Source organism: Poecilia reticulata, chromosome 21 (genome assembly GCF_904066995.2).
Source record: "Poecilia reticulata chromosome 21, P_reticulata-male-v2, whole genome shotgun sequence".
NCBI classification, from domain to species: domain Eukaryota; kingdom Metazoa; phylum Chordata; class Actinopteri; order Cyprinodontiformes; family Poeciliidae; genus Poecilia; species Poecilia reticulata.
The window spans coordinates 6,765,823-6,791,460 of NC_088850.1; the positions used below are offsets into that span (position 1 = coordinate 6,765,823).

At 35.9% G+C, this 25,638-nt stretch overlaps 1 protein-coding gene across 7 annotated transcripts in view; it reads left to right on the plus strand.

Annotated features, from left to right (window-relative positions):
* LOC103457355 (regulator of G-protein signaling 6-like) overlaps positions 1-25,638 on the plus strand; it is a 79,570-nt gene that overhangs the window by 24,659 nt on the left and 29,273 nt on the right. The window lies entirely within an intron of this gene.

Here is a 25,638-nt window from a genome sequence, read left to right on the forward strand (position 1 = left end):
TATACGAATAAACTCACTGGGGAACACTGCATGTTTTGTTCCAGTCGTGCATGAATAAAATGGATTCAAATGACTAAAGCAAAAAAAAAAAACACAAAAAAATGTGTGAAGATTTGCTTCCCATTGAACCACCACACCAGTTGTGTAACTACTGTCTGGCACATGTAGATGGGTATTCCTGCAGAGGTGATTGGACTGCATTCCACAATGCTTCTATGTTTCTTGGGTTTCCCTTTAGCAACAGCATGTCGAGGCTCATTTACTGGTGTGACTGGGTTCATTATCTTATTGACACCATCATTTAAAGGGTATTTTATGTCATAACATTGTCTCTTCAGCTATTTTGTTCAAAATAATGCATTATTCCTAGCATGAGAGAAATATCAGACACCATAGTATGAGAAACATTTTCTATAGCATGCACAAAGATTACGCTTCCACTCATCATTCCATAAAAGGTAACAGTTTGTCTTTACGGCCCTCAGTGTTTGCTATTTTGGTTCTTCTTCGGTCCATTTGAATGGCAGTTTCCTCCAAGATGCTTTTGTTTCCATTTCAGAGCAGTGGAGATCATTTTACCTGAGCAGTCCAATCATTTCCGGTCTTCAATCACCTTAAAGCACGCTGCTCCTCTGAACCATGTCTGGAATGACCCAGCTAACGTTTGTTCCCTTCATATTTGGAAGAAGAAACTAATGTTTTAATGTGAATGAATCAACTCGGACTGAACTGCACACAATATTGAACACATACCTTTCAATTAATTATTCAATCACAAATAAAAATCATCTGCTTGGATGAGTTCTCCTTTATCCTCCGTTACTCTGCTGCATCAGAGCAACACTGTTTCTAGTGTAAATAAAATTTGGGCGTCTTATTTATTAGTTGCATTGTTGTCTTTCTGTTCTTTTTGTTGGCTGAAGTCATGTCTGAAAATATGGCCATCAAAACATGAAGTAATTTTCTTTGCAAGTTTATTTGGCTTTCTGCTCTCAAGAGTGAGTTTTAAAGCAAAGATGAAAAGTTATAACTTTATAATTATAATGGCAGCAAGATTTATCCAATACAACTTGAGTGTTTTGTCCCCCCCTGGTTATTGGCTTATAAATGAAATGATCTGACAGGGTTTAATCATAGACAAAAAGTAAATACTATGTAGTGGCTCTTTACATAAGAGTTCAGATGACAGCATTGCAGTGTGACCATTCCCTTGTTGCCATTACCAAAGTCAATTTAGCTGTCGTTTTTTTCTGTTTCCCGTCTTTCCACATTAAGACTGCTATGTGTATTGCATCTCAGCGAGTGTTTAAAAACAATTTAAAGGTTTCTAGCAAAAAAAAAGCCTGCTGAAAAGGGCATATCTGTGCAAAACATTTTAAATAAATGTAGAACTAATGTAGCCTAACCCGGATATGGTTCTGTAATGGCCTGCTCAGCAAAGAGAAAAGGCTATTACAGAGATGTGTTTGTGTTGATGGGGAGAGATGACTGTAATGTGCATCCAGAGCAGGAGTAATATGATCAGCAGAGTGACGGTGCGATTAGTGAGTCAGCCAACATGAGCAGCTGATGTGCCATCAGCTGCTGGCAATCAGGAGTTCAAGGATCTGCTTGACATTCTGAGTGGGCTCTAGGAAATAGGTGACTCTCATTACTTTAGACATATATTGGACAACAAGATAACCTGCACATTTTAAATGTTCCCTGCTTATTTTTGGTGCCATAATGCCTGTGTAAAATGGGACTGCAGCCCTTACAACTCAGTTTTGTTGGTGGTATAAATTGTATATAGTTTTTGAAGGAGTGGGTTTAAAGTTTTTTTTTGTTTGTTTTTTTGCATCTGTAAAGTGTCACATGCTTTTTTTTAATAAACCTCAATCAACCCCTTTTTGGTGCAACTGCAGTCTCTTGGACTGTATTTAACGGCTAGAAATGGTCACTTTTGTACATTTTTCATTCCAAAAAAGCCCAGGTTCAGTCAAATCCTCAAAGATAAATGTTCAGGTCTGACTCCAGATTCTCAACCTATTTTAGATTTTGTACTTTGACCAGGTTGTAGTCGAACAAAAATGTGCTTTGATCTAATATGCTTTTTGTTCCTTATGCTTCAAACTTAAAATGAGATGTGCCCTAGAAAAAGAAATAATTTCTTTGCTCTCTTTGTGTTGTAGTTTCCCTGAAATTTCTTTGTTTATATTTTCAGTTTTAGGTTATTTTTTTTGTGCCGTTTCCTGCTACTTTGCTTTACAGTATTGTTTTTCTGTCCAAAAAATTTGAAGTATTTTCTGGTTAATTTTTTTTATGTACGTTTGCCTTATTTCAAACTTTTTTCTTATATTGCCCTGCCTTTATAAAACTGTGAGGTTGTACTCTTACAATATTTTCCCTGCCACTTAAGAGGTCTTGAGTTTTTATTTTAAATTTGTTACATAATCCTGCTTTTCTTCTGGGTTTGTAAAGTGTTTTATTACAAAGTTGTTTTTTGTCTGAGCTATTTTCTATTTCTATGTCATTAAAATGTTTTACATTTTGTGAAATGTAGTTTTGCTGAAGTTGTGTAGAGCTATTTTTGCCAAACACTATGATAGACTAGCAGAAGGTCTTGGATATCTTCTCAACCCAAACAAAAATAACTGACAAGAATAAAAAATAAGGCTGTGGTTCAGATAAATGTGTCAGGATAATGGGCACCAGGCTGTTTTCTTTACCTTGCATACCCACACATTCTGAGAAGTGATGATGGAGGAGCTGTTAACGTATTTCAGATAAGTATGGATTTTATGAATCTCTGCCTCCTTTTCTCCTCTATCAATAGAGCCTATTAAGTTGCTGACATTAAGTCATTCATCAAAGTTTCCTGGCTTGTCAGTCTGATGTATTACAGTACGGCATAATGCTGTTCAGGTCTATGAACCTTAATTATTCTTGGAAATGTCTTCCTGATTTTAGGCTTCAAGCTCACTTACTGTTGCTCCTCCATAAGGAAGGACTTTCAATGTCTTTAGCTCTTTTCCAATCCATGTTTCCTGTAGGTCTTTATACTAAATGCACTGCTATTTTACTTGCAATTTTTTTTTTCATGAGTTGATACTCCGAGTTGAGCTTTATCTTTTAGAACTCCAATAATTAGGTCCTTTGACTTTTCTTGAAGTTTGCCAAAAATTAATCCAGTGAAAATGTGACTTGAAGTCGAAAGATCCCTAAAAAAAATCTAAGTCCCCTTACAGCTCTACTTTTCCTGAAATGGATGATCAGATTATCAGGTGGACTCAGGTTTGCTGCTGTTAGTATTACAAAAGGTTGAAGTGATGCTGGGATTCAGATGATGAGACTAAGACAAAAAGCCCTGAAAGCCAGTAATCAATATCCATCAGTTGGTAAACGGCTGGGAACAAAGTAGAGAGCCGACAGACCTGCGCTGATCAAAGGTGACTCGTAATGTAGATCTTTCAGTTTTAGTGAGGCTTCATTTAATCAAAGAATGGGAAACGTTAGAAAAAAAACAACTTTGCACCAAAGTGAAAAGTTAGAAGTACAAACTTTGAACTGCAAAGAATAATGTTCTTATTTTCTTGATTTTAAATTGAGAGCTTTATAGATTACTATCAGTTCATGAAGATGGACACCTGAAACTTTCCATGTATTGAACGAGTTTTATTAAAGTCCTGCTATAATCTAAAACGGACTGTTTTAGTTTTATTTACACATCCTCTGACTTTCACTAGGCAGCAAACTTGGGCACTTAAACTTTTCTAAATACAGGAAAACAATCAATTTCCTGTTGTTCCGAATAATATGCTTTTTATTGCAGCAGTGATTCTTTCAACATCCTGTTTTTTCCAGCGATGTGAAGATGTTACAAAATGCAATTTTCTGTCATTCCACAACATTTGTCTCCTCTTGCAAGCAATGGCTAAGCAGAAAGTTTGGAAAACTGTCCATCTCTCAATTCTTTTGCAGCAGATTGGCAAGTTTCATCTTTAAAATATCTGTTTTTCTAAAAGGAAATAGAGAAGACTTGAGATTTTTTTTTTTCCAGCTGAGTGCAGCTTTTTATTTCCAAAGAAAATGAGTTTCCCACCTGGAGTCAGGAGTGTCTGGTACTATGTCCATTAAACAGTAGCTGGTGTACCTACTGAGCAACCAATGCTGACATATGATCAACGTGAAAGCGTTTTCCTTTTCTGCTTAGTTAAGCTCATAACTGAATCAAATGTCTGGAAATATCTCAGCAGGAGCCTGAGAGTTGTTTAAAATTTATAAATGAAAATGAAAAAAGATGGTGCGACGCTTCTTAGCATTGCAACATTGATCAGGATGCAAAAGATATGAGCTGCTTATTTTGTGGGAGAGATTTTTCTTCAAACTTAACAAGTGAACAGGTTTTTTTTAAAGACAAATTTCTGTTTCAGATGTGTTGAAGAAAAGAGTGACCAACTTTTCTTTAGTGTTTTGTGTGCTTTGAGGCAGCTGTACTCAAGGTTTGCTTATGCAAATAACTTGATTCTACTGGCATTATGTACTTTTATTGCAAAGTAGGACGAGAAAATAGCAAATAATCTGGTTCTGTAGCAGCTAAGAGACACTAATGCATAAACTCCATTCATATAATGCATCACAGTGTGGATTACTAAGCTTATTACACAATAGATTTTATTGTAAATCCTGAACTCACTAATCATAACAGCTCCACTACAATTCATAAATCCAACCATTTCTTTAATATTTTCTGATGAAAAGCAGACAGAAGTAACACTGGCATTATCACATGCTGCTTTTTGAGGGATCCTATACATATGAGTTAATCAATGGCTGTTTAGGAATCAATGGCTGTTTAGGAAGCTATTTAATGTCTGTGCACAAAGCCTGACAAAAGCCAATGTCTAATGGGAAAGTAATTGCAAAAACAGCAAAATGGCAATTTATCTTATGACTTTTAACTCAAATGATTGTTGTGAAATAACGTTTTGTTCTGCTATTAGACCAAAACGGTTATCCAGATTTGGGCATTGGGAGGAGTGTGCCGTGTTTCTCATTCAGCACCATGACTGCAGTCATTCTGTTGGTGTTCAGTGTTTTTAAAATTGTTGAAAGGCAAAGTCAGAAGTAATGGGTGTAATCTATGGTGCTTTCATTTTGTGGTAGACTTCGGATTAACATGACTAACCAAAGTAAATATAAGTTAAAGCTATCAGGTCTGAACCATATAATCCATCACCAAACAAATTCAAAAGGTAATTGGACTCCTGATAAGTTTAGATTTGTCATGTGGGTCCTTTTTATTAATCAATAAATGCTTGTCTACACCACCTGTGTTTCAGATGAACTTTGGGTTTCTATTGCTCTGTTGTTTTAGCTTCATTTGCTACCACACATACTGGTATTGTACCTGCTTTCACATGCTTTCCATTTCTGTTCAATTTTAGGCATAAAATTGCTTTTCCAGGTAAAATGCCCCCTTGTTTTGAAAAAACGAACAGACCTGGAATTTGTGGTTGTCAGTATCCTTGGAATTAGATATTTTCCTGTTCTCCATTTCAGCAATCACAAGGGAAACACTGGCCACTTCCACCATCACTTCATGTTCAGTCAAAATGATCCTACTGCATGCACATCAGCAGAGCTCCATTATTGATCATTCCAAATCATTTGTAATCATGTACAGTATGGCAACCGGCAGCTCTATCTCTGCCTGAACCGTAAATGTGAATTTGAGATGCAGAGCCTCACTCACAGCTTGAAGAGGCATGATGTAGGGTAGTGCAAAAGGGTTTAATGTAGCGAATATAACTTAAAGTCTGTTTGACTGGTCCTTTGAGGACACAGGGGGTTTTAATCTGACAGAGGATGAACTTGGTGCATTCTGCTTTAGTTGAAAAATATTTCTTTGTCTCTCATTTGTTTGTGTATTTGGGTCCCTTTACTGAGTCCTTAAACTCCTCTGGGTTCACGGGGAGTGTTAAAGTGTTCTTTCAGCTGTATCCTCCCTTGTTAGTGTTTAGGCTTATACCACACGTTTCCTGGCTCCACGGCACAAAAACAACAAATCTTTAAAATGATGAATTATGTATGGATTTTTGGTCCTCAGAGATGATGCTCCTAGCTGAAACGCAGGGTTGATTACTAGTGGAGCCGTCAGTAGGCTGTAAAGGTTTGCAGTAAATTTATTTAGAGTTGTCATGGAATATTGTCAGTCGGTGCACAGGTGTGTGTTCGGTTCAGGGTGTTGAACTCATTGAAGCTGTTGTTGCAGAATGGCTAGTTTCAATTTATTTTTAAATTTAAGCATAAATTGGATTTATTCATAAAACAACCTGCATGTATCAGTTTTGTTAGAAATGCACTGGGTAAGCCTTTTTTTTTGTGTGGATTTAGAAAGATGAATCCAGAATGTTTTGCTGTTTTAACTTAAGACTTGGGAGCAGGGGCGGATCTAGAAAAATATCTATGGGGTGGCAAGAGGGGTGCAGGGATTTTTTCAGGGGTGGCAGCATATGCCTATATTCTCTCTCTCATATATCCTCTGAGCTCGGTCCTCTACCAGAGGCCTGGGAGCTTGAGGGTTCTGCGCAGTATCTTGGCTTACCTATTCTTACTTAAATTAGGTTTGTATGCTTTACTCAAGTCTCACTAAATTGTTTATTCAACTCAAGTAATGTGAGTAATGTACATGTTTGGCCTGAGAAAAGTACAAGACTATGTTATTTTGAGTAAACTGGATTTGACTATTTTTGTTACTGGAGTGAATGCTTCAGCTCAGCAGTGCACAGGAAAGTGTGGGAAGCTTCTAGAACGTTTGTGGACTTGAACATTGGAAGAAGCAGAGCTTCTTTACAGGCGAGTTATTCGTCTTCAGTATGTTTTCATGTGTCATGCAAGCCTTTACTACTCGCATATAAGGTTAAAGGTTGATTTTTCTTTAAAAAGAATGACACACAAAAGTCTTTGCAGGCTAATATGCTAATGTTAGCATGTTGCTCATGGGTCCAACATTAGCTAAAACCGCCACGCCTTTTACTTGAGAGCCTTTAATGTTTTTGTCCATTGTTGTGGAAAAAACTATTGCCAAGCACTGTTCAGGTAAAATCACTCAATCAGGTTTATTTATGAATTGTGCACAATACAGAGTAGAACAATCAATCATGAAGCAGTTCTGGATGGAAAGCTCTGCCAGACAGAGACAACATGAGTCTTATTTAAAAGGACATTTCTACAATTTTTATAGTGAGAAGGGAAAAATTATCCCATACATTTCAAGACATTACATATTCAGTCATTGAAACATTATTCTGTATGATGAAACAAAATCATATACGCAGGATACAAAAAACCCCACTGGCATTCATCCATTCATCCCTTTATCGTTTCACCTCTGTTAAGTAGGAACAGTTACCCTGCAACCTCTCCTTGCCAGAGAGACCGTCATCTATATGTTTTGTCATCTTTCACAAAACTTTAAAAGGAGGAATTTGAAATAATGGTAAAGTACCAGCGGGATACCAAACCATTTTCTAAGTAATTAAGTAACCGTTTTCTTCTAATTGTTTAAGTAATTATTTTAATCCCAAATTCTTCTCTGCAAAATAAGAGAATGCATTTCAATCCTTAGACATCCCTAACACGATAATTATGAATAATTTTATTTTACGTTGCTTATGTTAATGAAATGTAGGTTTTACATTAATTTTAAATCCTAAATGTGAATTTAAAGTTTAGGTGATATTAAGTTATCCTCCTATGAAAATCTAATTAAAATGTAATATAATCTCATCCTCTTTGATTTTAATATAACCCACGTTATAATAAACAAGTACAATTTTAATGTTGCCCCATCTGATTCTAATGCCGACACTTCAAATGAAAACAAAACAGTTTCAAAGTGATCTTCATCCACTTTGATTCTAAATAAACCCAAGTTATAAACAACCAGGCAACATCTGATTTCATCGTTTATGGTCAAAATTAAACGTATAAAAAAAACAAGTAATTTCTGAAGTTGATTTTCTCTTTTAAATGCATATTTAAGGATAACAGGACAGTGTAAATCTTCACTCTCCTCTTCGGTCACTCGCCAGTGGACCAGCAATAGTTCTTTGAGTGGAGAGCCTTTCAGAAACATCTAAACTAGCTGTTGCTCTGGACGTTGTCCTCTTTTTTTATAAATATATACATACTTTGAGTATCTTCAAGTAGGTTTTATTTTAACTAGTGTTTCACCTTGCAGTAAACTACATTATTTTTTTCTTATGTGCACAACTATCAGTTTCCCAAATACAATGTGACCCCAACATTGAAACTGTGAGTTTTTGTAACACTATATGTTGAGTTACTCAGGGAAATAACATGAACATACAATATTTAGGGCTCTCCAACAAGCACCATGATGTGCAGAAGTGCTCACATCCCATAATTATTTATAGCATTTGCAATGCTGCAGCCACAAATTCCAAGATATTTTACAACAAAGATGATTACTACAGATCAACACAAAAACTGCTGCATAACTGTAAAGTGTAAGGAAAATAATTTGCAAACTTTCTACCTTTCTTATAACATTTTAAAACTTAGAAATCTGACTCGTTATCTGGGCCCCGTCAGAGAACTTGGGAACAGGAAATTTAACAAGGCAAGTGATATCAGATCTGAACCTGTCCGAACAATATCAGACGATACATAAGGTGCTCACAGAAAGGAACATTTTAAGGCTGCTTTTAAAGCAGGTGTTTCTGCTTTTTAACAGAATTCCTTTAACTCAAAAGAGTTAAAGCCAATTCTTAGGAGTTTAAGATAGTGTTTTTTTTCTTATTTCTGCCTTTGCAATGATTCTGCTTGAACATCTCTTTCTGTAAATATTTCTGTCTTTGTTCTGTAGACTATACTCGTTATCACAAAACATTAGGCAATATCAAGAACAGCTCGTTATAACTACAAAATTTCTGAAGAAATTTAAACGGGGCCTGCCAAAGTGTGCCCGTCAGTTGGAACCCAGCACTATGATGCTAAAAATTAGCCTCAATGCTAAAGAAAACTACAATGTTCTAAATAGCATGTGGAGAGTCACAAGCATGCAGAGTAACATGGATTTACTCCATTCAGTATGTTAAAATTAGTGTACAAGCTGAAATTAGCCAAAATTGTGATATTAGCCTAAATGCAGCCAGTGGCATGTGGGCTATAACTAGCATGTTGTCTTACAATAACTTCCTCCATACAGTATGCTAAACATTGTTAATAAACAAAATAATTTTAGGAAAAAGGCTACTGTTAATGTGAGCAGTACTTACATTAGCAATGTTTGTCATAATGTTTGTGCACTGCTTTCTGATTTATACTTTTGCAAAAATAAAAATTGTTTACTTCTTGGCACTTGGTTACCAGTAAACACACTCATCTCTTAGCAACAGATTAGCAACAAAAATTATTGTTCAAAAAACGTCACATTTTTTCTGCTGTTTTGAAATGCTACTTATTTTACCTTAAGAATTGTGCAGTTGGTGAATTTTGCAGAAAAGTTAATTCTCTGTCATTAGTGGTAAATATATTACAAAACACACATTCAACACAAAAGTAAAAATCTCAATTTATACTTCGTGACAGTTCGTTACCAGAAAACCCCCCGCTTAACTCTTAACACAAAATTAATAAGTAATATTGTTAATAAAACATAAGCTCTTTCAAAAATACTGCTTATCTGATTAGATGGAAGACATTTGCCGTTGGCAAATGTTGAAAAAGTGAAAATCTTAAGTTTACTTCGTGGCACTTAGTTACCAGTAAACACACCCATCTCTTAGCAACAGGTTAGCAATACAAATTCTTATTGATCAAAAAACATAAGATTTATTCTGCTCTTTGGAAATACCAGTATTGTGTAGTTGGTGAATTTTGCAGAAAAGTTAATTCTTTTTGTCATAGTGGTAAATATATTATAAAACACACATTCAACACAAAAGTTAAAATTTCGATTTATACTTCGTGGCAGTTGGTTAGCAGTAGAAAACGCTTTTCTCTCAAAACCAAATTAATGTGTTATATAGTTTAGAAAACATAAGCGCGTTCGAAATAATGCTTAGCTGATTAGATAGAAGACATTTACCGTTATCAAATTTTGAAAAAGTTAAAAATTTATGTTTACTTCGTGGCACTTAGTTACCAGTAAACACACGCATCTCTTAGCAACAGGTTAGCAACAAATATTATTGTTCAAAAACAAGATTTCTTCTGCTCTTTTGAAATAGGCCTACTACTTATCTTACACTATTTAACAAGAACTGTGCAGTTGCTGAATTTTGCAGAAAAGTGTTGTTTTTTGTTTGTTTTTAGTGGTAAATATATTGTATAACAGACATTCAACCCAAAAGTAAAAATCTGATTTATACTTCGTTGCAGTTCGTTACCTTTAGAAAACGCTCATCTCTTAACACCAAATTAATTATAGGTGTAGAGCAGTGTTTCCCAACCCTGGTCCTCAAGGCACACTGACCTGCATGTTTTAGATGCTCCCCTGCATCAACAGCACACATGATTGCAATTGTTGGCTGATTAACAGGGTTTTGCTGATTTGCAATCATCTGAATGGGGTGTGTTGAAGCAGTGGAACATCTAAAACATAAAAGGTCAGTGTGCCTTGAGGACCAGGGTTGGGAAACACAGGTGTAGAGCAATAGGTGCCTTACATGCATTGCATGGAAGTATTGAAAAACAGTGTAAACATTGGTGTTTATGCTATGACAAAGGTGGACTTTGTTTATTACAGGTTACTTCTGAAAGTGCTTGATTTCACTCGATTTTATTTTGGGGTATCTGAGTAATAATGCTGTACTCAAATGCACCCAGATTTTTAAATAAAAAAATAAATAAGTAAAATGATAAGATTATTTTCATTCCCCAACAAAATATCAGGCTGCAGTGATTTGATCTAGCAATTAAACTATAATAAATAACCAGTAGGTGAAACATGACAAAATATGGCTCAGTTCACCCAGGTGAAAAAAAGTATACTTCAGTATATTTCAAACATACTTAAATTTGTGAAAGTACACTTTAAGTATACTAAGTATTAAGTGTACTACCTATAAGTATATCTGAAGTATACTAAAAGTATACTAGTACCAATTTCGAAATTAGAACTTTAAACACACTTAAACATAATTGTACCAAAATACACTTTTAATATATTAAATCAAAGTATACTTTAAGTGAACAAAATATACATTTGCCCAAGTGTAAATATACACTTTCTCAAGTATATTTAAAATATATTTTGTGTATATTTAAAAATATATGCTCAAAATATAATTTTTTAAAATTCACTTAACACTACTTTAGATGATTAATTTCAGTATGTTTTAAATTACATCTCAGTGTAAATGTTAGGCTAATAAAGTATGCCTTAATTTTCTTTATTTAACCAGGTGAACCCCATTGAGATCCAGATCTCATTTTCAAGAGGGACCTGGGCAGAAGTCTGCATCACACAGCAACCTGATTACAAAATAAAACTTATTGATACATATGCAGAAGTATGTCTTTTAGGCACCTTTAAAGTGTGTTTAATGTAATACGTAGGCATACTTTTTAAGTACCTAAAAAATATTAATTTTTAAGTGCCTTAATAATCTTTTACTATTTATTAAAATTGCATACAATAAAAAAATGATAATCATGTCATTTTTAAGAAGGCACCCAATCCATTTTCAGATGTGTGATGTAAAACCTTCTAATCATCAGCATTAGCTCTAGTTCATACACCAGACCGGATGGTGGCGGTATTGCACATTTTCTTTTATTTAAAAACCCCCCACAAAGAGTAGAAAAAACTTGAACCCAGGGAAGATAATAAGCGCTGTTCAAATTTGACATTTTTACTCGCATAATATTGCCTTCAAAGTGGAGAGGACCTTGACAATAGTTACTAATTTTGGTAAATTCAAGCTGGTGGCATCAGGTTACATTGTGTTGCATTTAAAGTTACTGGAAAAAAGAGATTCCGATAACAATTCGGACATTAAGCGCAAATCAGACATGCGCTTAATGTCCGATTTCCGATAACTATTTATTGAATTCATAGTCGCCAGCTGGGGTGGCAAGGCTCTCATTTGGGGTGGCAAATGCCACCCCAGTGGATCTGCCCCTGCTTGGGAGCCTAAAATATTATTGACATTTCAGAAGGAATGAATGTGAGAAATAAGACCTTCTCCCTGTCAAAACGGCACAAATACATTATGCAGCTGCCAATTAGGCAAAAAAAGGTTGTGAGCAATTTGTGTGTGACTTGTTTCTTCCACATCCACTGTGAATAAGGCTCCTTGATGTTTTTATAGAACATGTGCTTGAATGTATTCACAGTATTATTTGACAAGTAGAAAGCAAAAAGACAGGTTGATAAATAAAATCAAACAGCAGCTCTCAGCATGCAGAATCAGAAAATCTTGTGGAAGATGTCATCTTTTTTTATAACTTATTCTCACTCTAAACTGTCATTTTTATAAAAATTATGCAGTTAAACATAACTGATTCAAATCTCGTCATGCATCCCATTGTCGATCTTGGCTTAAATAAATGCAAAGGATTAATTGTTGTCTAGTACTGCCTATCTGCTAAATAGAAGCAACTAAAAATTTAAAAATAGAATGAAATCATGAACACAAAGAATTCTAATGTAAACCTGTCCATCAAGATGATGGACAGGTTGATGGGATTGCAGTTTGTCATACATAATAGTGTGAAATAAAGGGGGATCATGTTGCTTCTGCTGTGAAGAACATGTGAGAACAGCTGTGGACAGAGAGGAGGGAATTATCCATCTGTCTGCTCAACAACTCTTGTGTAAATTATATTAAGCTGCAAATTGATCTTTTCAGCTGAGAAAAATAATGAAAAAAGTAAATAAGACAGCAAATAAAATACACAGGTTGGGGAAAAAACACTGTCAAATTTCTGAAGCGGTGCCTCAACGCTGCTAAGTTTTGCTCAGGGGAGCTCTGGAAATGCAAGTGGAGGTTAACACAGCCTCCAAACTCACCAGACCCTTCTCTTCCAACTCATCTGTAGGATGTTAGACTTGTCAAGGCTGTCAGTGTAAGGATGACCCAAACAATGTTAGACGAATGCTTTTAATAGTATGGTCATTGTTAGACCTTCTATTTTTAGTATCTCTTTGCTGTGCAGCTTCCTATGTTAACAGGAATATGGGCTGAATTTGATTCCCAATTAGTGTTTTTCCAAGAATATGATAATTTTTTAGGTCCTGCCAACTAATCATGGAACAGCTGACCTTATTATATCTCATCTCAGCTCCAATGGCAGAAAAACTAGCAGAAACTAGCATATAATTGTGATGCGGAAGGAAAATATTTTCAGTCCTTTTTGCTCTTGTACTCCAAATTAAACCAGCTGTGCAACCAGCTGACTTTAACTAATTGGTATGACTCCAGTTGTTTGAAGTTTAAATAAGAGTTCAACATTTCAGAAAGGGCTGTTGAGCATTGTGCAAGTGGAAACCCAAACAGAACTAAGGGCTTTAGAGAAGCAGGTATGAAGCTTTAAGGTAACTCCAGAGGAGCAGCAGATCTCCACAGCTCTGGAAAATCTGTGGACAAGACAACAGGATGATCAGAGGAAACCCTTTGTTTTGGGGGGAGAAATACTGTAAGAAACTCAGGTTTTCTTGCTGCAAACCATGCAGGAGGCAGAGTAAACATGTCTAAGAAAGGAGTCTGGTCAGAACAGATAAAGTAAACTTTCTAATTAAATTCTGCACATCATCCTTCACACATTCCCTGCTGTGAAATATGGTGGTAGCAGCATCATGCTGAGGGGATTTTTTGTGACAGAAACAGGGAAGCTGCTCTGTTGAGAAATGGTTGGAGCTAAGATTATTAAAAAAAGGTTTCTGGCAGGAAAAGACGGAATGAACAAACTGGAGGCTATTTATTTTATTTTTTTAATTATATTGCATTACATGTTCAAATGACATAGTTGAAATGAATTACTTTACTTTGTAATTCCAAAATAAAGTAAATGGGGGCCATTTCTAAAATCATAAACATGCCTCTGTTAAGATTTTCGATCCAGTTTAACCGAACCTGACTTTTTTGCAAAGGGGACTGTATAAAAACCTCACATCAACGTACAACGCTGGTGGATTAATGTCCCAAAAGGCTTGCAGCAGTAATTTTAACAAATTGTAACAAATTGCTGCAATTATAGCTAAAACCTTTTCAGATTTTGACTTGAAGAAACTTTGTAAATTTGAAAGCTTCATTTTACTTTTTCACTTTTCTGGAAAAATACCTTTGCAAAGTATTAGATTTTCGAGCTCTGAAGAGCGAGGCCTGTTTATGATCTCTAAGAATGTGAGGCTTGATGGGTTTTCTGGGAAGATGATGTAGGTTTTCTAAATTTGGCTTTTCATAAATCGATGTTAAATTAACTCATCATGTCAGATGAAACAACCATAATGTAATATTGCACTGCACAACATGCGCGCAAAGGAAAACCATGTTTATATTGGAGTCCAATTGTGTGTTTGCATGTGAAAGGTTTCTTTTTTTCCTGTGGCATTGGTGGTTAATGGAGCTGTCATTTCCTCTCTAGACCAGCTTGAATGCTTTCCTGTAATGAGGCTGTCAATTTCCCTCTTGCCGACCAGAACGTTGCCCTCCCATCCGGCTCCGGGCCTCATGGGTCACTGCTGCAGCGATGTCGCTTAGACTTCCTAATGAGAAGGTCGCAGTCATTGTGCTGATGCCGTTTGGGAACCACAAACTCAAGCTCGTATTAAAGCCGTGCTTCAAAGCTATTGTCACAGTCGAACTCATTCCTGCGCCTCAGGAAACGAGTTTTAAAAAAAAAATTTAGATAAAATTCTGGTTATAAGAGTAGCAGAAGGGAAAAGAGCAGTAAATGAATGGCCGGGTTAATTAACCGAAAAACAGAAGATGAGGCTTATTACATAAAAGTGGATTTGGTTGAGCAAGGGCTTAAAGTTAAGTGACATATGTAGAGATAACTTAGAGATGGACTCTGATTCTCATGTAGGGTGTAAATAATACATCTACACCGTTTATTTGGAGATGAAAACTTTTAGCTGACTGTGCTTTGCAGACTTCTGTCACGTTGGATAGAGAACCTCTACAGCTGTGTTTAAATCTCACCCATAAGTCCAATGACTTTCGTTCTGGTTAGATCCTCAAATTGTTAACATTTGGAGATGTTACTTCCTCAAAAAAGGGCCTGTACATTATTGGATTCTGCACACATGCACACCACCCTAAACCAGGACATTTACTCTGCATAATAAACTAGAAAAATACGTGAAAATGTAAATCTGCTTTAGATTTTAAATGCTTTTAAAGACCTCCAGAACTCAAGAATTAGTATTCAAGTGTTGCCCTTCAAGATTTACATCTGAGATTTAAAAGAGTTACTAGAGGACTAATGTTAAATGAGCAAAATAATTATGCTTCTGTGCTTGCCTTGCTGCAGGACTTGCCACCTTTTCTACCTCTTTACTAAGACGTACTTAACCTCAGGCGGTGATTCACTGCAGGCAGCTTTACCCTCCAGGTATTTTTTAAGAAATCTAATTTGTTTTGGAAATTGTATAAATTCATTGCTTCCGAAAGGAATAAGAAATCTGAGTTGCTTTATTTCAGTATTTAACATTTAAATACTGTTGTGGTAATGGCTCCATGTGAAACAACAGTCACCTGTTACAGATGTTAAATTCAAATGTTTTTTTTTGCTTAAAATAAGTGAATAAGACCTCATAATCTTTTTGTTATATTTCAAGTTCCTTTCAAGTGAAAAACCTTTAAAGCTTCAGAGTTACTTGTATTTGTTCTACAGCTACACTTTCCGCATAGTTATATTGACGAAATATAAAATCAGCTGCTACACCAGAAGAAGTAAACAAAAGATGTACCTATTCTTTATTAAAGATCCTTGTAACATTAAATGTGATATACTCACCCCATCAGTAGGTGAAATAAGCAACTTCATCCTTTAGTTCACCTGGAAAAAGAAATTACAATCATTTTTGCTTTTACCATTTTAGTTTGTACAGTGTAACATTGGTTCTTCCAAAGAAAGTGAAGATGCTGCAAAGTAAAGTTGTCAAATGCTGACTTTTTTATTCTGTCTAATCAAATTAATGATTGATTATTAGTTCTGCCATAAACGGAACACATCTACAATGATTCAGTACTTTAGAAGTGCAAATAGTGTCACCAGCAGCGTTGTGCTGCAAGGTTGCTGCAGAGCACTTTCACGGTCATGCTGAAAGCAGCAAGAGGCCACTTGCCCGGAACAGAAATGCAATTTTGAAAACTGTCGGTGACATTAGACCAAGCTAGAAAAAAGTTTATGGGGTTTCTCTTGGAGACTTGATATTTATAAACTTCATTTTGAAACCAGTAATGTAGCATTTCATTATCTCTGATGTGAACCAAACGGCTTCAGCTTAAATTTGCCCATATTTCTTTTCTTTTTTTTTTATTATATTTTTGTGCAAATTTGTTTTTTGGGGAAAAAGAAAATAGTTGCAGATGTTTTATTATCATTAGGATAGATGAACTGTGTTTAAGGTACTACATTTTTTATTTTATTTGGAAGGCAGTATTCTTTTCCTGTTGATACTTTTAGTGGTCTGCAGAGGAGGACTGCCATAACACCATTATCCTGTAAATGCACCCAAAATTGATTTTTCTAAAATTATTTAAACCTATGAATTTGCTTTCAAAATATGTAAAAACCATTTTAATTTTTTTAAAATAAAATTACAGCTGCAGGTTTTAATATTGTACATTTCATATTTAAAATTAGTCATTTTTACCTCTCCTGTCTCACCACAACCATGCAATCGCATATGCAAACACTTCCATGCAGTTATAAATGGTCCAGGACAAAATGATGCATGCTATTTAACTGAAAGCTGAAATAAAACTGAGGCCTTCTCTTCTTTGAGAATTAACCTGATTTAAAATTCTAAGCAATATCTCAATATGTTTGACTTTTAGAGCTCCAGAGGAATATAAATTTTTATTGTCTAATTTTAGGCTTTATGATCCAACAGAAATTTTGAAGGTGGTTTGGGAAAAGGAGGGGAAAAAATTTATTGGTAGTGAAACATGTAAAATGTTTCATCCAGACCCATCAACTTCTGCTCAGCTGGTGGGACCACAGCCAGCTCTCCATAATTTTAAATCTCACTAGTTTCTAAACGATTAAGCACATCTGAGATGAATGAAAACTACATTTTTCACACAGTTTTAATTAAAATGTGTTTAAAAACTTAGTGGAGCTTATTACTGCGTAAACGGTGTGTCAGAAACACGAGTAGAAATCTTAGCTGCATTATGTTAGATTGTAGAGACATTTGCAGATAATTGGTTTGGATTGTTGGACAATTTTGCTGCTTATGCTAATAGGTGAGACGTTTCAGTCCGTTGAGGTTAGAAATATAATTTAAGCAAACTTTGAACGATGTCACAAGGATGAAACAAAGATCTGTTGATCTCAGCTTCTGCTTCAAAATGAGAAACTTTGAATATTTCTCTAATTATTCCTGGGATATTTTTAAGTGACCAAGCATTCAGGTGGAGAATGTGCAGACTTGCAACATTCAACGTCTAACATGTTTATCTTTCCACAATTAAGTTGTGCATGCTGACATTGTATTTTAATGTATTTTTCTCCTCCTAATATGTGCACTAGGGATTTAATGGATGCAACAGCCCTTATATAATTGCATCTTGAAAAACTGTGGACTCATGTAAAGCTTGCAGTATGCAGATGCTGTTCTTAGGTTGTCTGTATATGGGATTCTGATGGGTAATCAGTGCAAACTGGGCTTTTTTGTATCGGCTCCATCTGGGATTCACATATTACTGCAAGCTTCCAGCGATTTCTTTTCATTCCATCATACCAGATTTCATACAGTTTAATGTAATTTACTAATCAGCCTGTCTTTATATCATTCATTACTTATGTAAATTAAATGTTCAAAATATCACCAATTTGCTGTAATGTTTCAGTAACTCAAGACGGTTTCCTTTATTTGGCTGCACACCAGTCAACCTCAGCATTTTGACCACCCACCAAAAATGACTGCAGACATGCTGGTTTACTGGAAATAGAGAAATTTAACCTTGCCCCTCCCCAACATGTTGCTCCACACGTGTAGTTAGCTTAAAGAAGGCTGTTAAACTTTTAAGTAAAACAAGATTCTATGTTTGTGTCAGCTGATCTCCTAATTTTTGGTCATTAAAAAACAAAAATAAAACCTGGGTAACCTCTAGGCCCTCTGACTTTTAATCAGATTTTTCAGAGATTACAATAGAGAGCTGAATGAATTGGAAAAATGTGACCCTTGTCAGCCATTTTTTATTTCTTGTAGAAATGGAGAGAGATGTGCAGAGATAAAAATACAAATGGATGGATTTCTCAGCATTCAGTGTGATGGTCTGAACATAAATTACTGAATGAGATCAATCAACTCAACACTGTGCTTTTGAGTATGCTGTCTGTAGAGGGTGTATTATCTTATATTTTTGGTTTTCAACACACACAACACTGGGAGGGCACAACCTGTTTAAAGAACAAATACTCCTACGCTTTTCCTTTGCTTTCAAAAGAACAACTTAGTTTGGAGAAGGAAGTTGGTGAGTTCCCCAGACTCTGGGACTGTAATTTCCAAAAGAAATGCAAACTTTATTTTCATCTGAAAAGAGGATGCCTTTGAACCACTGAGCAACAGTCCAGTCCTTTTTGCACTTTGCCAAGGCAACACACTTCTGATGTTGCCTCTCGTTCAGGAGGGGCTGTACATGAGGAATGTGACAGAAGTGGGATTTGTAGGAGCATAGCTGCTTTTGATGCACTGACTCCTGCCTCACGTCAGTCCTTGTGAAGCTCCTTCTGTTTCTTGAATGGATTTTGTTTGGCAGTCCTCATAAGGTTGTGGTTACGCTTATTTTTGTTCACATTTTCTGTCAAAATTTTTCCTTCCACTCAACTTCCATTGTTATGATTGAATACAGTGCTCTGTGTAAAGCCAGCTTCTTTAACGATGACCTTTTGTGGCTTACCCTTCCTGTGAAGGGAACTAATGATGGTTTGTTCAAGAAATGCTTCATTCGCATGAGTTTCACTTTCTAAAATAAGTGACTAAAATATAAAACTTTTTGAGTTGAAGTGGTAAATCATTGCATGCTAGTGGAACAACTAAGCAACGCTGTGCCTAAATTAGCGTAACGGGAATTACGGCAATTTTGAAAAAGTTTTTTGATGGGATGAGCTGTGTTGAAATTAGCGTATTTTGCATAACTGCAATCAAAACACTTTTTTCGCATCATGTAATGAGCAACCGGATGTGATAGTCTTGTTTTAGAAAGACGGAGCATATCTCAGAGTGTAAAAATGTGACTGTTTAGGAGTTTAATAGTTTTTAAAATTAAAATTGCTAAAGACGTGAGCCTAATTTTTACAATGCAGTAAAACATGCATGCTTGGTGGAATTGTAAGCATTAAAACATTGATATCTAATTGGAGGTGACAAGCGAAACTACACTTTTATGAGCTCCACTGTTTCAGTATTTCATTTGCGTTTCTAATTTTAGGAATGTTTGGCTTTGTTGTTGTTGGCAACGTTATTTTTTTGTTTTCTGACTCCCACTCCAGTGACAACTTAAGCACATATTCATTCATTCCTTTGTTTTCTTTGACACTGTTGTCAGAAAGTACTTTACACTGCAACAAATGGGCAGTGTGTGTGCATGTGTCAGAGTGACTGAAAGTGTGTGTGTGTGTGTCTATGTGTGTGTGTTATCTCCCCATGACTTCCCTGAGGAATAACTGTCCAGAACATTCCCTGTGCCTGGTAATGGCATGCTGCTATCGGTCTCTACACTGCGCCAAAAAGAAATGACTTTCCAACATTATGGCTTTCCTTGACTGCTCAAGCCTGATTCAGCAGCAATGAATAAAGCCTCAGCGACAAAGCTCAACGCTCATGTCAATCCACTCTTTCATTAAAAGTTACTTGTTATGGTGTTTTCGCTTTATTTGACTGTATGTAGCAAATAATAGAAGCGGTAGTGAGAACAGTGTGTTCCAACTCTTATTTTATGTAATGTTCGGTCTGCATACCCTTCATACAATTTTAATTTGAAACATTTTCCTACATCGTCTCTAAATTCTCTGTCTCTTGTATAACGACTGTTGGAAATTGATTTGCGGGCTCCAAACGGCTTTCAGCATGAAAAGCAGGAACAACTGTACATTACTGCTTCGTCCTGGGTAATTGCTGTGTAACTAGACTGGAAGTGGCTTTCCTTCTCCTCAGCTATAGTTTTACTGCAGTGTGTTGTACATAAAAGACAGTCTTCCTACTCAAAGCTTTTGAAGTAAGTATATGAACCTTTGTGATGAAGTCGATGTGCACTTCCTGTCTACAAATCCCCGAACCTACTTACTTGTTCATTTGCAAAGTGCTTTCTGAAGCACACCTTGTTAAAAAAGGCTTGTTAAAATCTGATCCCCCTCTGAGGGAGAATATATACCATGCATGTTTTACACCTGATGGCAACTCAAAATGCCTCATTTATCTTAAGGGAGAGAAGCCTCAAGAGATAAACAAGCCTACAAAGGAAGAACACAGAAGGATGCAGGAGCGATATCTGGCTGCTTGGCCTTCACACACTCAGCTCTTAGGTGGTCTGTCAAACCAATCAATGACCGTATTCAGTCCAAGCTTGAAAAAGTAGAGACTCTCTACAGTAGCAGAAGGAACCTGCTCTACCACCTGAATATTAACATTGATAGCTTCCTTTTATTTCTCTGCTAATCGATAGTAGACAAAATGGACCAGTCAGTTTAGGCTAAAGGTTACGGGTAAGTATAAGGTATTGATCTGTTTTATTTATCTCAGGTAGAATATGTGCAAGTTGTCTCGACTCTAATTAACCCTCAGAGATGTTTCGTAGAAATGTTTTCTGGTTTATTATACTGCAGAACTTATAAATCGGCTTACTGGCCCTTTGGGTCGTCTTGTGTCTGGAAGTTACAAAGAAATTGAGCAGTGATGTTTGTTATGGTAAATTATATAAAAAGACATACTGCAGTGCTTGAAGAAAATCACGATAACTTAATAGGTCATTCTTTAAAAGATGAAGAACAAAGTGTAGGAAGCTATTTGCATTTTGAGTACCACTATTATGAAGAATGTATTGTACAAATAAATAAAAACAACCAGTGGATAATTAATTATAGGTGCTGAATGAAGTTTTAACAGGTTGTTTCAGGATTAAAAGTGAGGTTGGGTAAAATACTTACAATACATCTGGAAAATATTTTCAGCAATTCACTTTTTCCATATTTTGTTTTATTAAAGCCTTAGTCCAAATTTGATCAAATCTCTTTTCTCAACATGCAAATTGAGTAATTTGCAAATTCATCATCAATGGAAAAGTTATTTTTCATTCATATAGAAAATAATGTAAATTTTTGACATTTTCTCAATTTCTCTATTGATTTGGTGACATATTTTGGACAATTATCTTGCTAAAACCCCCAATAGTGACTCATTTTCACTTTTTTCCAGAGTCCATATTTTTAAATATCCAGCTATTTCAAATATTTGAGCAAGCCAAGCTATTCAACATAATTCCCAGGGTCTTTGGAGAAGAAATGAGGTTGAAACAAGGCCCCGAGCATGCCGGAGCCTCCACCAGACCCAGCCATATGCATGAGTTGTTTTTAAATGGATCCCGCTGGAGTGTTTGTCAAAGATTAGCATCCCAGTAAAGTTGAACAAACTCCTCATATTGCATTTGTTAATTGGCATTTAAAAAAATGTTTGTTTCCCTACGAACTAGGAAAATGAACAGATTAAAACTTTTAGAGACAAGAGGAAAACTATCCACGACTGTTCACGATGTCTTCTTACTTCCATTGAGGAGGGGCTCCATAAAAATGTCTTTGATCTTTCCCTTGTAAAAATTTTTACCTTCATTGGCAGATATGTTTTAAAAAGTGAGAACAAGGGAACAAAACATGAGCAAAGTAAAGAAATGTACAGAGGGAAAGGAAACGCCAAGAAGAGCCAGGAAGATGATCTTTTATTGAAATCTCAGGCTTTAATCCCACAAAGAGCTGGCCCTTTTGACAGTTTCTCAGATCTGAGTTTTCTCTGGTGCATGTTGAAACCCTGGTTCCCAGAGTCGGGGTTACGAGACCTCCAGTCATGTCCATCAACACTGGTCTCTCATTCTTTAGTGCTGCCAGTGGGCTTTGATCAGACTCTGGCTGCATCACATCTAACAGAAGCCAGATGCCTGTCCTTCACTGCTTTGCTATCAGTGAGGTGGAGATTTGAAATAATCTGAAGATAAATTAAAACAATGCAGGATTTGTGTCCATAAGTCTGGCTCTTTTAAAACGGGATGTTTTGTCTCAGCCTGGTCTCATTTTTTTTAAAGAGATGATGGAACATAATTCACACTCATCTAAAGGCTTTGCATAACTTTTTTTGGACATGTTTTGTTTATAGAAATGAACCTCCGGCTTCAACCTTTTATTATTTTTTTCCAACAGACATCTGTGGGGATTTAAAGAAGCATTTACTTTCTTTTTCTTCCAGAGTTTGTAGGCACGTTGAGGACTCTCTGGGCCATCTTCAGAAATAATGAGTCCCATTTCCAACACCCACACACCACCTCCTCTGCTTTCATACAGAGCAAGGTTTAAATTAAATCTGACATCTTATCAAGTTGAAGTATTTTGTTACAGCCATGCTTTCAGCGCACAGAGACTTGACTGGAAGCGGCGTTGCCATTCATGACACAGAACACCGAATGTTTCAGATTACTCATTAAGGAAATGTGAACTTGATTGGTTTGGTGAAATATATCAGATCAATGCTTTTTTAAAAAGTCGTACATGTTCATCTTGGGGTTGAAATATTTGAAGTTGCTTTGGATGAATGTCTGGTGGAGGCAGCGTCAAGTTTCTTTGTAATGAACTACAAATGCTTCTCTGCATGTTTTTATCTGAGGTTTGGGGAGAGATGAGAATAAGAAACATATTGTCAAACATTCTGCTGTAGAAATGTTACAATTGAACCATTATGGTGATAATGTTGTGAAAGATTTTAAGATTAATGAGATATCAACAAGCCCAAAATGAGTAAGGCTTTTATTGCCTTCCTTTGTCAATGTTTTGTTGTGTCTGGAGCTCTTTACATTTTTGCTGAGATAAAAAGGTTTTAATGAGTGCTCTGTGCCGATTCACTCAGTTCGTGCAGCAGGGGAGCACCAGTTCTAAACTAATGAATTTTGCCAACAATTGCTGACTGAAGAAGGGGAAAAATCATTCTCTGCTTCTCATTGTTGGATTTACTTTTTAATGCAGTTTCTCAGAAATCAATTTTGTGAATTGGCATCAATGGTCAAGGAACTATTTAATGTGACAAACTTTAAAACTGCATGTAGACCTTTTCTTCAAGAGGAAGTAGGAAAAACACAGTAAATTGCAAAACAAAGGAGAAGGATGCATGCAGTAAAGTCATGAAAAATAAAAACATGCACCCATTCTCTGATATGTTTGGCATCAACATAAATGTGCATAATCCATGAAATGGCTTTCCCACCATGGCACACTGCTGTCAGCACCAGGTAAGGCAATTTATTTGTACGCCACATTTCAGCAACAGGGCAATTCGCAGTGATTAAAGTAAATAAAACAAGCAAGCAAAGCATTGCAATACAGTGGGAAAATAAAATGACAGGCAGAAAAACAGTTATTGATCAAAAGCAGCTAAAGGATTTTTAATCTTGATTTAAAGGAACACAGAGTCAGTATTTTTGCAGTTTTCTGTAAGTTTGTTCCACATTGCAAGAGCATAAAAACTGAATGCTGCATCTCCATGTTTGGTTCTGATTCTGGGGATGCAGAGTAGACAAGAACCAGAAGACCTGAGAGGTCTGGAAGGTTGATATGACAGAAGATCTTAAATGCATGTTGGGACTAAACCATTCAGTGATTTATTAAATCTTTATTATTTTATTATTATTGTATTAAATCACCGTGTTTAAGAGTGCCACTGTGAAGCTTAATTTTCTTATCAAACTGAGGACTTTGAAAGGTGAAACGTTTCTAATTCATCTCAGACCCAAAATCTTTAAAAGTCTCCTTGAAGACTTTTAAATATGAGGGATTTTTTAAAAAAGTGATTCAAGCATACATGCAAATCAACAAAGGAATCACTTGATCATTTTTAAAAGTTTTTCAGAGTGCAGAACAAAAGCTGTGGAGGGATCTGAAGAGGGCTATGACTAAAAAAAATAAATCTGTTTAATCATGGTCTCTTCTCTTTACAGCACACAAATCGTGACTTTTACACTTTAGGATCCATGGAAGATTCTGTTGTTCCTGCTGACACACCAGATTCAAAAAGTTAAATTACCTTCACTTGAGGTCAAGTTCTCCAGACGCCTTCATTCATTTTAATCAGTTCATCTGATTAAAAAGAATGTGCATTCATTTTAATCAGATGGAATGAAGAGTCACATCCAAAACTAGAAGAACATTTGTACCTTGTGGAATATGATGCTTTTTGCTACATTGCACATTTTTCAGAAAAAGAGCATTCCTCCAATAGAGGGAATAAAAGCTGTGTAATTCCAACATGTTATGCAAACCACCTCTGTGCTCAAGTAGTTTATTACTCCGGTGTTTTGCAGGGTTTTAATATGTCACAATCTCAATTTCAATGAGTAATTGGGATAGTTTCCTTTTTCATAAATGTTGAAAAATAAATCAAAATTCTGTTGGGTGTGTGGGGAGTTTCACGCTTGCTCTTGCTTGTTGAGGATAAAGACTCCATTTCTCATTACAAACTTGACCTTAACTTGAAGCTTAGTGATGGTGTCATTGTAGATTTTAAAGTCCTTTAAAAATAAATCTATAAAACTACAAGCAATCAATGAAACCAATGAAACCAATTAAAAAGAGGAGCAGGCTGAGTTATGAGGCCACACATTACACTTTAGTTTGACTGTCCTTGAAGGGCGAATCTGATCAACAGACCATTAAAAGGGTCAGAGTCTTTGAGCAGGCCTCTAAACCAGCACCCATCCGCTGATGATAATTGTTTTTAGAAAGAGACAAAGGACTAAATTCCTCTGAGAATTGGTTAAAAATACAACTTGACACTTAGAATGAAGAATCGTTCTCTTGGGATTTCAACAGGGATGGATTTCCATATTTGTTTCCAATGGCAATCGGTGCCCTTAACTCTCATGCAGAATATTACTCATATTTACTCCCTGTGACAGAAGTTGAACTCTTTCAAATTTGCATTATTCATTGTCATGCAATTATGACCAAGTAGAATTGCTGTTTTGTTTACTGACAAGTTTTTTTTCACCGTCCAGTGGTATGGTCAATCTTCAAATGCCAGACAGACGTCAATCTTTTTTAAATTGTTTTCTTTTTAATTGGCTAACTTTGCAAACATTCACTATTTTTAGTGAATGATCCAGCAGAGTTTCCCTCAGTGTATTAGAGACTAAGCCTGACCAATTTAGGAAAAAATGAACTAGAATTTCACTAAACGTCTCTTGATTCAGGGAGGAT